The sequence below is a fragment of the Felis catus genome, chromosome D2, assembly GCF_018350175.1.
Source record: "Felis catus isolate Fca126 chromosome D2, F.catus_Fca126_mat1.0, whole genome shotgun sequence".
Lineage (NCBI taxonomy): Eukaryota > Metazoa > Chordata > Mammalia > Carnivora > Felidae > Felis > Felis catus.
In genome coordinates, this window is record NC_058378.1 from 86,312,301 (window position 1) to 86,325,245 (window position 12,945).

Below are 12,945 nucleotides of genomic sequence, written 5' to 3' on the forward strand. Positions count from 1 at the left end.
GACGTCTTTGGGGAACCGTTTCCCAGCTGACCACAGGCCCCACTTCCCCTTTCCGGCTCTTCCCATCAGGCCCCACAAAGAGTCTACTCTCAAAATGGTCCCCAGAACCCACTACAGATCCTCTTTTTAAAGACTATTGCAACTTTACTTTTCTACATAAAACGTTTCAGACACACAGTAAATTCGCCGAAAAGTGTTATTAATCAGCTTTAGCAAATTTTACACTATCTTGTCAGCCTCAGACGTTCCAGAGAAATCAGACACCACGGGCACCACGGACGCCCCAGGTAAGCCTCTCCACGAACCCCCCTCCCCAGTGGTACGTCTCCGACGGATTTTGTGGTCAGAAGCCAAGATCCACTGGTCGTCTTTCCCTGTCACCGTCCACCTGCGTGCCCACAGCTCTCATTCACGTGCCTTACTTCCTATAGCACAGCTCACGTACGAATGTCCCAGAAAGTTCTCATCCATTCTCCTCATACTGATGGCCACTGGGGTTTCCAGTTCTTCCCTGTCAGGAGCAGGGTTCCACGAAACAGCCCTGCTCGTGCCTCTGTATTCTCATGCGTAAGAGCTTCTGCGGGGTGAGCTTGCAGGCGGAGTGAGATTAGAGCACACGCACGACTCTCCATCCATCTCTGAAATGAGAGGATCGGTGTAAGTCCCGCCTTTTGCTACTGACAGACCTCCATTCCTGCCAGTCACGTGGGCGTGAAGCGGCGTCCTGCTGCTGCTGCTTTACTCTGCAATCCTCTGTTTCTGGGAGCGTCCTCCTCCGACCTGCTCATCAGCAACCTCGATTCCACCCGCAGCCTTCACTCCCCTTTGCCGTGGAAACGAACATGTTCAGAGGCTCCGGACAGCAGGACACGGGCACCTTTGGGGGCTGGGTTAGTTCACGCCGGAAGGACATCAGAGGGACGCGCCGCTCAAGGGGACCCGGGGGCGCCGCGTGGAAAGCCACAGAACAAAGGGGGAGGCGCCACCTTCTCGAGGACCCCGGCTGGGCCGCTCACTCCTGTGCACACAGGCGATGTAGGGAGAGGTAAGCCCGCAGGTCCCAGGGGTGTGGGGTCAGGGAGGTCCTGCCCCCTCCCAGAGTCCTCAGCCTCCCCAGCAGCCCTCACACACACACCTGCTGCCGTGCAGCTGACCTTCCCTGTTCCCACCCCCCGAAGGTGTCCCCAAAGACACACATATTCCACACGGCGCCGCCCTAAACGCCACCGACGGCGCTGGCCCCTGTGAATGGTGGTAGTAAATCTTCCCAGCGTTTGTCCATTTTAATGGATTCCTTCCCGCATGTAAGCGTTCGCAGCATCTGAATACGAAACTGTCCTTGGCCGTCAGGTTGCTGAGCGTGAGGAGGAAGCTGCCAGGAGTTGGGACCTTGCCTGTGCCCACGTGGCTGTCTTCCCCAACCATCCAGATGGCTCTGCTGAGACCTCGGGGCAAGATGGAGGCAGGCTCCTGCAGAACACAGGTCACGTTTTGCCCCCTGTCACAAAACTGAAAGCTCAAAAAGCACCATGAGCAAGTTTTTAGAACTGCTATGAATTGTCCCCACGAGGCGTCATGAGCATGCTTCACCACGGCCATTTCGGGCTCCGTGAAGCGGTCAGTGGACTGAGAGCCCCCTGGTCATACGATTAAAGGGCAATCTCTGTGGTCCAATCGTATGGGCATGGGTGCAGGTCGACCGTATCCTCGGACCTAAATCAGTCCAGTTAGGAAACAGGAGAGTGAAATGCAAGACGGGCCTGTGGCCACCAGGGTGAGCTGCTCGTCTCCCGCCAGAGCTGAGGCCGGCGCAACCCCCGCCACTCCAACAGAAGGGACAGGTGAGGTGCGGCGGTTGGGGACAGTTGTGGCAGTTCAGGGACAGCCGCGCCTGACGCCTGAGTCGGTGCTGCTCCAGAGCCGGTGGTCCCGCTGCTGGGCCAGGGTGGCGGAACCCACAGCCGCTCTGGAGTGTTTCACTCTAGCCCGTTGCATAGACGGCCACCCACATGCTCCCCCGGGACCGTGAGGACCCTCGTGAATCTGGGCACCTGCTTCTCCATCTGCAAAACTGTGCCTTCGTGGAACTCACCGGGGCTGAGTAACGTCAAATGAGCTGATGTCTGTAATAAGCTGAGGACAGAAGTGCTCAATAACGTGAGCAATGGCTGACATCGTCCTGTCCGGGACCTACGATCCTGGAGCTTCCACCAGCAGCCGACCCAGGCGTCGGGCCAGCTACACGCACAGGGGAGGCTGCGCAGTTGGGACGTGTTCCTTCTGCCAGGATAGAACCGTTCAGAGATCTCCAGACAACACTTCCAACCCACAACCCAAACACTTGCTTAGATGTCTCTGTGTGGCGGAGCTCACTGTCGCTGGCCTGTGTGTGTGCGTGAGGGTACGTGTGGGTGGGTGGGCGTGCATATGTGTGTGCGCGGGTGTGTACATGGTTTTGGTCGAGCCACGTTGGGATCTGCCTGCAGACATGGCGACCCTCGGTCCGTAAACACTTCAGCTTGTCTCCGTGAGAACAAGAGCCTCGCGACGATCACGGTTGCACCTGTTTAACCTTCTGCTGCACTGTCCTCACTTAAATTTCCCAAATCATTCCAGGCAAGTCCTACTTGGTGCTTGAGAGCCGGCTGGCCCAGGACCGACGGCCGCATTAGTCACCACGCCGCGTTTCCAAGGAAGTTTGGCCATACGGACCTCTGCGTTCTGCGACCGTCTGCCAGGTGCCCTCTGTGAGCATCAGCCCAGAACCGACTCCAGGGCTCGGCCTCAGTGCCCAGGACAGAGCCAGCAAGAGCGGTAGACACAGGGCGAGCAGCTGGGCACCCAAGCGCACGGCAGAGGTCAGCCGGGACAGCGGACCGGGGCGAGGGGTGAGGGCAGAGCCCGACGTGGGAGGTGAGCCAGAGGCCGGATCCAAGTCAGAGCAGGGGCGAAGCCTGGACACGTGCAGCCGGTGGGAAGGCCCCCCACAGCCTCCGGCCTGTTCCCCGGATGAGTGCTGGGGTGGGTCCCTGTGGGTGACTCTGCACTAGGAGCACCTCAGGGTGCAGGGAGGGTCAGCGGAAGGTGAGAGAAGGAAGCAGATAGAAGAGGGAGTCCAGGGACTCCAGAGCAGGGGGCCTGCGGCGGGCCCAGACAGGGAGGCATCCCCCTTGCAGCCAGTCGGCTGTGTGCCTGAGACGAGGGGTCCTGCTGCCCCCCACAGCCCATCGGAGGACCTGGGTCTCTGCAGGCAGCACGGCTTACTCGGAGCTCACCGTGCCCGCCAGGCGAGAAGGTGCTCCTCCCGTATCACGAGCCTCCCGCGCAGGAGGGATGAAAGCCACGGCTATATATAGCGGTGTGGATGCAACACCAAATGCCTCCAAATCACAGCCCAAAAAATATGCAAATGAGAGTTACAAAGGCATCTTCAGGCTTTGACTTCCAAAGGCGTTTGGCAAGCGGCTCATAATTTTACCCAGCTGCTGTAATAACACGGTTAGTTGACTCTTACTGGAAGCCGGTAGGAAATCTTTCAGAGCTGCTGCTCCCCTTCTATTTCCAAACTCAATGGCACACGTGACAGGCAGTCGCCCTGTGACACAGCCCGTGATTAGAGCGTGACACCCCCACATTATCCCAGGAGCCTCATTCCGTGCTATTAGACTGCGGGGACCACACTTTACTGGAAAGTGTGCCTGGGATTTGGCCTGTAAGGTAAGAGAATACAAATACGCCCTGAAGACACTTTGCCGCCGCTCACACGGGTCAAAATCATGGATAATAATCGTAGATAAGTGAAGTGTCAAACCGAAAGTTATTACGGGAAAAAATCTGTTTGATACGCAGCGCGAAGCGTTAAAGTGCCCCTGCCTTCCAGGCTCACGCCGCCAATTCCGGAAACATGACAATTACACTTTTCCGAAAAGCATAATGCGTAGGAGAGGCAAACGGGCACTGCCCACAGCCACCCCGGCCCTCCCAGCCGTGAAACCACACCGCGTTCCGGAGCCTTCTTCCCTGAGCAGGTGACGGGGCTGCTCCTCGCCCACGACGATGCTGCATCCCGGGGCACGCAGCTGCGGGGACCGTGTCCGCCCGCACCTCACTCGCCAGGAGCCTGCTGTCTGTCACACTCACCCCACCTGGGTAGGAGTCCATCCCAGTGCAGGCAGGTGCTCCCCCAAGCAGCGCTATCCCCCCGGGGCGCGGGAGGGCTCGCGCACAGCCCAGACGCACCCACGCACACGCGCGTCAGTGCCTCTGTGGTCACCTCTGCATCAGCAGCTAGAGCAGATGAGCTGGACTTACCAGAGGAACTTAATTCAAACCGAAGTTCGCGTGCGCTCAAGATCCGGGCAGGCGGGCAGTGCGGCTCTGCAGGAGCTTTCTCCGGAGGCGCAGGCACGCCCGCTGGGCCGGCCAGAGACCCCGAGCGTCCCGATTGGCTGTCAAGGTCGCCCTCGGCACCTGGCTGTGTGCCGCCCGCGGATTTCGTGATGGGGTTTTGTTTCTATTCATGTCTGCTTTTCTTTGTAGTTTCCTTTGAAACGTCTTCTTTGACCTATGAATTATTTACAAGCGTGTTAATTTCCACGTGTTCAGAGGCTTTCCTGAGGTCTCTGTGCGGCTGATTTTTACTTCAGTGGCGTCAAGGCCAGAACCCCTCTTTACTGAGGCTCACGACAGACCCCGTGTGAAGGGCCAAGACTCCGCCCTGCACCTGAGCACCTGGGTCCTTTGTCCTCAGAGCAGATGCAGGGGAGGCCAAGAGTCTGGGTTTCAGCCACATGCTCAAGAGAGGCAGGAGGGGGCGGGACCACTAGCCCGCCCACCCGCTGCGCCACGGCAGCCCTGCCTGGCCCTTCCTCTCCGGGAACGGCCCTCCAGGGCCTGACACGGGAGGATGGCCAGACACATCTGCAGAGCCAAGGTCTGGGCCTCTCCCTCATTGCCCCTCGGCTTTCGTACCTGCCAGGAGCCCTAATCCAGTCCAAATCATGCGAAGCACCTACTGTGTGCAGGAAAACAGGCCAGAGCATGGGGGTAGAGACTTCACGAGGTACAGATTCCGTGAGTCCCTGAATCGTGCAGATTCTGCCCCCCCACACACACACACACAGAGAACGGGGACAATGGCTGCTCCCAGGACCGTTGTGGGAAGCCCTGGGATAAACCGTTACAGACAGACACCGTGCATTTCCGCACCGCCCAGTGACCGGCCCGGAGAGGGACAACGCTCCCGGGACCGGGGAGGTGAGGGGGATGCTGGGGCAGCCGCCTTGGAGAGCCTGGCGGGGCGGGGAGATCTCCGGGGCAGCGCGGCACCTGGCCCAGCAGACACGGCCAGAGCCGCCCAGAGTCCAGGGCAAGGAGCAGGGAGGTGGGCAGGGGTCAGGACGGGGGCACGGGCCGATCGGCCAACGACTCAGGCAGGGGACAGGAAAGCACATGGGCCGACGTCCCTCCCCTCCCTCCCGCCTCCCCCCGAGGCCCCCAGCCGTGGACCCAGCAGAGGCCCAGAAGCCCAGGGAGCCCGCCTGGGGGCCTACCTGCGTGGGCACCGCGCCCCGAGGGGGCAGGAGGGCGGGAGTGGTCCCGCAGGCAAGCACCTCCTCCAGCCAGACCCCACTCTGCCACTCTTTGGAGCCTGGAGATTGCTCGTGTCCACAAATAGCATCTTTTAGCCACCAGTGGGCCGTGGGTTTGGTCGGTACCGGTGTCACGGATGTCCTCTGAGCGCTCCGCCACAGGACCCGAGGCTGCGGACAGGCGGACACGCCCCGTGTGACCTACGTGCTTGAGGGACGTTAGGATAGAGGACAGGGCTGCACACACACTTGCCCTGAACGGCGGCCCTCAGGGCCCCGAGGCTGCAGGGAGGAGGGAGCTGGAAGGACACATGCCCACACCTGCCCACAGCCACTGGCGGCAGCTCAGGGCTGACGTGACGGCACAGAGTTGCACGCGCGAAGTCCGGGAGGAGACGCCGGGCCGTCTGACCCCAGCTGCACGGGCACCGCCCCCCAGCCTTGCTCCCAGAGCCCCAAACCAACGTGCCCCCCAACAGCCAGGCTGGCAGCCGGTGCAGAACCCAGTCTGCCCCTCACACGTCCAGGCAGGACACACACACGCACATGTGCACGCACACACACCATATACTGCACACGCTCACTCACATATCCACACACTCACGTATGCACACAGACCCATAACACACGCACACACACATGCACTCACGCGCGCGCACGCGCACACAGACTCACACACGGGGACCCACAGTGACTCAGTCATTGTGCCCGTTCCAGACAAACGTGACATGAAGCCGTGTTTCCCGCAGAAACAGAAGGGGAGCGTGTGTCGCCCCCGGGAATGCAGGTCTGTCGGGGGTCCTGCCTCAGCTACCGTGGGCACCACCACCAGTGGGTCCGGCACCACAAATCCGTCCTCACGGCCACAACGGGTTGTCAGGGATTCGCAAAGAGACTAGCGGATTGCCCTAATTTAATTACCCGCCATGCGATGTTTACGAGCGTCACCAGCCGTGCTGATTCTAAAATGAAATGTGCCGTTCTCTAATTGTTCACAGCTCGAAAGAAACAGCCAGAGAACATTTTCAACCATTAAGGAAATGATATTTTAAATGATGAACATACTGTATATGTTTATACTTTAAGAAAACAGACTCTGGTAATGTTTGGGGAAATTAGTGAGAATTTACTGATTCCCAGAAGAAAACAGTTGTGTCTAACGGTGCCAGGCAGTCTACGGGCACCATCCTGGTGAGACGCAGCCGAGGCTCCGCGCCGCTCCGGGCGGCCTGCTGAGGGCAAACACGGCCAGACCCGCTCCCCACCGCGGACGGAGCTGGGGCACCCACCGCCTTCTGTGCCCCCGATCCCTCCGATTTTGCTAGCTCAGTCCTGAGAGCTACGTCATGGGGCTAGGGTGGCACGGCTGGTGCTCAAAAGACGACGACTGAGGGTGCCCCTCCCCACTGTCATGCCCCGCAGTGGGTCGTGGGTGTGTGTGTGTGTGTGTGTGTGTGGCTTTCTGGAGCCTTCAGGAGCCTACTGACCTCCAGAAAAGGTGGGGACCTGTGTCCTGGCCTGAGAAAGAGCCAGCCCTGCCAGCCAGACCCAGCAGTGACTCCAGGCCTGCCCTGCACTGGTGGGGCCCTGGGGAGCCACCCACCCTTGGACCTGGTGTCCCTGTGTGCACACAGGGCCAGGGCGAGGGAGGGAGGGACAGTTGGTGAAGAATGTATTGCCAAAAGATAGTCAGACATGATGCCCTGGCACCTCCCGGAGCCAGGCTCTGTGCTTCCCAGGGGGAAACAGGGCTGGTCGAGAACAGCGTGAAGGCCACGGAGCTGAGCCCCATCCCTGGCTGGGGTCTGCACAAGACGTCATGCAGAAGCCCCATAAAGCAGGGCCTCGGGGTCCCCGGGGCAGGGGTGGTCGCCCCCTTCCCAGTGGGACTCGGGGACGGAGGCGCCAGGCGCCAGGGACAGCTGTGAAGGGAAATGAGCAGCTCTAGGGGCCATGCGGATGAGCGGGTGACAGGCAGAGCTGGGGAGGAAATCTGGGGACACTAAGCAATACTGTGATGTGACCCAGCCGGCTGTGACCCTTCTCTGGACGAGACGGGTGACCTGGCTGGGACACGATGTTGGGGAAAACCAGGCAAAGTTCATTCATCTGTTCATCCATCCAGCAAGAGGTCCTGGAGCTCTGACCTGTGACCTGCTCCTGGGCGTGTCCCCTTGTCCTGTCCTGTGGCTCAAAAGCTTGGGGACACTTATCCCGCGCCGGCCGACTATGGTGGTGTATTTCTCTGCACACAGCGTTTTTCTCCTCACGGGTCTGAGGTCACAGCTGAGGCTTCAGGGGCAAAAGGACGCTGCCCTCCTTTCCCACCAGGAGCTCAGACCCCTCCCATGGTGTAAGTAGTCTCCCAGCCGTGAATTTCAATGCCTGAAGGGCTTCCTGGATTTTCCTTTCCCTCGTCCTGCTGGCAGGACAAGGCTGTGTCTCCCCTCCCAGGCATGGCCATCATGGGCTCTCGGTCACCTGTCAGTGACTGGACCCCACCTCGTCCTCTGGGACACACCGTCCCCTGGCCCCCGGCGGCCGGCCGTGAGTATCACCCTGGGCCCCTGAGCTACCCCTGCCTCCCCCGCTCCATCCACTCACCCTCTGGGCTTCCCCCTCGCCCGGAGCACGTCCCTCGCAGCCTCAGCAGGAAGGCTCCAGAAAGACGCATTTTCCAAAGCCCCGTGGTGGGAGTGCGCGTGTGGCCCCTAACTCCAGGGCTGTTGGAGGTTAACCCAGTGTGGCCGAGACCTACCGAGACCCTTCCTCTGTCGTCGGGACAACCCTGACGCCAGCTCCCTCGTGGGGAGTCTCTTGGTTTCTCTGTCCCTCCCTGTCTCCGTCTGCCTGTCTCTGTCTCTCTCTGTCTCTCTCTCTGTCTCCCTCTCTGTCTCCATCTCTCCCTCTACAATCTGCCCGTCGGGCGTGAGTTCCTTCCCGTCAGTTCTCTGGAGCTGCACAGACCTTCCAAGCTGAGCAGCGTGTCCCCTCAGCTCTGACGGCCTCCCGTCCACGACCCCGTCCCTGCCTTGTCCGCCTTTACTCTGTGCCCCTCCCGTAACATCCCCAGCACCTCTGTCTCTTCCTGAGCCCCAGACACACCTCGCTACCTTCCCGCCTGCTTGCCGAGCGGCTGAGGTGGCCACGGGGGACGAGGGGAAAGGGGGGGACGAAGGGGCCGAGGGGGGTCGAGGGAGCTGAGAGGCAGCAGGACGAGCAGGCGGGACCAGGGCAGCAAGAGGCGCCTCCAGCAGCCGGGGAGGGGGGTCAGGCAGCCGTGGCAACAGAGCGGTGAGCACAGGGACACCCTCACGGAGCCGGCAGGACAGGAGGACCGGCCGGGGCATTTCTCGTGAGGAGAGAAGGTAAGAAAGAATCAAACCCCTGCCAGCTGTGGTCTCCGGACGGACAGCGCAGCCACTCCTGGCCGAGAAAGACCGGGCAGAGGGGGTTTGCGGTTCGGGGCGGGTCTGGGATGGGGACGGTGGGGACGGGAATCCAAGGGTCTGCCGGAGTCCTGCTGAGTCCACGTGAGGACATCGGGTCGGCATCTGGGACACGGGTGTGGTGAGGCCGGGGTCAGGATCCGGCCTGACGTGCCATGTGGGGGAAACCAGGAGGGCCTTGAACGGCCTCCCCACGACCCTCCCACCCCCGAACACAGGCAGGTAAGGTCACCGCCCCAACAGCCTCCTTATCCATGGACGGGGCCCTCCAGTCCCCACCACCCTGTGCAATTACTCAGACAAGCTGGTCACTGCGTCCGTGGGGACCAGGTGCGCATCACAGCAAAGCCTACGTGGCCAGGCTCCTGGCTGCCCCCTCTGCTCCTGAGCACGCCCCGTGGACCCCGCACGGTGCGGCGTCTGCCCTCGCCAGGACCTGGTCGCATGTCCCCAGTGTGCAGGTGCCCCTGTGTCCCCGGGGCCGGTGTCCTCCTGCACCGGGGGACGGTGGAGGTGCGGGGCGGGAGTCACCCCCCGGGCAGCGAGAAGGCCTGGCCCCACCCCGCTTCTCCCAAAGCTCACGGGGGTGGGGGGGGCAGGGCCGGTGGAGGTGGGGGGGCCTCTGCCTGTCCAGCCCCAGCATCACGGCCCGAGCCACAGAGAGAAGAGAGCAAGGCTCTGCTCAGACGCAGGCGGCCCGGAGGGTCCCCGGGGGGAGGAGAGGCGAGCAGAGGGCGTGGCTCCTGGGAGGAGGTGCAGTCAGTGGCCGCAGGGGACAGGCGGTGACGCGCGGCTGGCCACGCGTCTGTCTGTCCCCGGGGCTGCGCTCACCACTCACCGAGGCTGACCCATCTCTGCCCTGCACACCCTGGAGCATGGGGGTGCGCTACGGGTGGAAAACGAGGTCCCACCTCAGCGCCCCTCCCCCCTGCCCCGGGGCTGTGCCCGCCACCCAGGCTGTGAGGACGGAGGTGGCGCCTGGGCCTCCCCGGCTCCCGCGCTGGGACGGAGGTCGGAGAGGCCAAGGTGGGGGTCAGCTGCTCCCGGGGCCCCAGGGCGGAGGGGCCTGTGGCCACACCGCTTCCTCTGACGGCTCCCCAGCTCCAGGCCTCCCGGCGGCCGGCCAGGCTACCCTCGGAGGAAAAACGAAGAAAGAAGAGGCTTGTGTACACCTGTGTCCCCGGCACCACACGCCTCTCCTCTAGATCTTTCTTCCAGGTCAGGTAACGACAAACTCAGCCTCATTCACCTGCACCAAGTCGCCCTGGGGACCAGTGTCCAGAAATCACACTCCCAGCAGCACACAGAGGCCTGAAAGCCATTGAGGGTGCCATGGGCACGTGTGAAATCACCGAATTTTCTGTGTCCTCTCACCGCTGAGTAGACGCTCACGGCTCGGCCCGACCCCGCACTGCCAGCCGGCACCCCTGCCCTCTTCTGTTTCCAGGAGGCTAGGGGCTCCGGCCACTGCTCACCCCCAGCCCTGACCACTGCTGGACACGTCGCGCCCCCGGGGGTACAGGGGAGGGCGGCCTTACCAGCCTGTCCCTTCTTGTCCCAGAAGACGTTGCCCCCCCCCCCCCGCCGCCACGTGTCCCCCTCAGCTCTCCCTACGCAGGTGTTCTGCCACCACAAGCCACCGGCACCTCCTGGGAAGAAGGCACCCAGCGTGTGCGGCTGGCTGGTCTCCAGAGTGGAGCCTCAGAAGCTGGGGCATAGTTTTTAAGACCAGTTCCTCTCGGGGAAATGAAGCCATATAGGACATTTCTCCACTTCACCCCCGGGGGTCAGAATGACCTGTAAGCCACTGACACCCTGCGGGCCGGCGGTCTCTCTCCTTGTGAGCACACAGGCTCACGTGTCCGGAAATAAAACGTCCCCAAGCGCCTGGTCAACCCAGCATGTGACGCAAGCTGTGACCCGGGGCCATGTTCTCACACCGTCTGGCCTCCGAGGAGCTGGTGCGGGACAGAGCTGTCCCGCAAAGTCCGCCCAAGAAGCAGAAGGCGGCCAGGGCCCCCCTACTCCCCAGCGTCCGTGGCGAGGCCGGCCGTGCTGCACCCGGCAGGCAGAACTGCCATTTTTAAGGATGAGAGTGAACGTGGCCGAGGCCTTCCCAGCGGAGTCGGGGCACCTGTGCCCGAGATCTGGGCCCGCGCAGGCGCTCGGGCTTGTGGCTCTGGGACGAGGCCAAGAAGCAGCCGAAAAGCACAACTGTCTGCTCACCAGGTGCCCATCAGCCTGGGCGGGGTTGACTTGCTTGTTTCCCTTAAACAGAACTTTCTTCAGACCAGATTATCTCTTTTTGCACAGGACGAACGTCACCCCCACTTGGGGAAGAGGCTGGTCGGACCACACAGCGGGGTTGCTGAGCCAGAGCCCCTTCCTTCCTCTGGGCCCTGAGCCCCCTCCCTTCCTGCTGTGTCCTGAGCCCCCTCCTTTCCTGCTGGCCTCACCCCTCCTCAGGCCGCTGCTCCCCGTGGAAACCTCTTTTTATCAAGTGACCGACGGCCACACCGAAATCCAGTCACTGGTTCTTCTCCCAGAGATGCCCTCCCATCCCACGGCTGACATAAATGACGCTGCCCCGGAGGCAGTCACATCGTGTCTGTGTCCCGGCACACCCGTGCTGGGAGGAAGCCGGGCAGTCCCTCTCCTGACCCTCAGCATCCTTCCTGTGGGCTTTGTCCTGCTTCCCACTCTCCCTTCCCGCCACCCCTTCTCTGCATCCCCCTCGCCCTGGGCTTACCTACCCCTGCGGCGGCTCCAGGGCCCGACTCTGCGTGCGGGGTCAGCCTGCGTGCAGCGTCCGTGAGTGTCCAGGGTGGTCCCCTGACAGGCCCGGCCAGGCCCCTCTGCCCCTGCTTTGTTGCCCAGGGAAAACCTCCTTCATTCTATTAAATAAATATGTTCTGCTTTCCTGGAATCCGGTGTTATTCTCTGTACGAACAGAGCAAAGAAATCATTTCGCTTCGTTGCCAGGTGTCTTGGCAATGTCTGATTGAACTGCCAGTTAAATTGGAGAAATTGTTTCTTTTTATTTTTTTTAATGTTTTTATTTATTTTTGACAGAGAGAGAGAGAGAGAGAGAGAGAGAGAGAGCGCACTAGCAGGGGGAGAGAGAGAGAGAGAGAGAGAGAGAGAGAGAGAGAGAGAGAGAGCGCACTAGCAGGGGAGGGGCAGAGAGAGAGGGAGACACAGAATCCGAAGCAGGCTCCAGGCTCTGAGCTGTCAGCACAGAGCCCAATGTGGGGCTCGAACCCATGAACTGTGAGATCATGACCTGAGCCAAAGTCAGAGGCTCAACCGACGGAGTCACCCAGGCGCCCCCGGAGAAAATGTTTTAAACACATCTCCCCACGGCTTGGGAAGTGGTCAATTACATAAATACGTCACGGGAATAAAACGATGAATCTGTAATTTAAACAGATCACACGACAGGCATCCCAGCCTCTCCGACAGGTAGAGTGGACCCACGGGGGGCAGAGCGGCCTCTGAGCACGGGCCGGAATCGAGGTCTAGCCTGGGCCCCAGCCTGGTTGTCACCGCCAGGTCCCCTGGAGGGACCAGAGCCACAATGGAACCACCTGGGACCTTGTAGAGAAGTTAGTGCTGTGGGCCACCCGCTGATCCTGAGTCAGAATCGGGGCTCGGAAACCAGCCTCATATTTTCATGTTTTGAATTTCACCTGTAGATCGTGATGTCCAGCAGCTTGAGAGAAGCAGCTGGAAGGCAGGGGTCAGCAAACCCTCTAAGGGGCAGATACTAAGTATGTCAGGCTTTGCAGACGGTCCGTGCCGCTGCGGGAACCCAAAGCCACCGTAGACAACATGCAAAGGAACGGCAGTGGCTGCATCCCGGTAAAACTCTACTGGCAGAATGGGCAGTGGCCCCACGGGCTTGG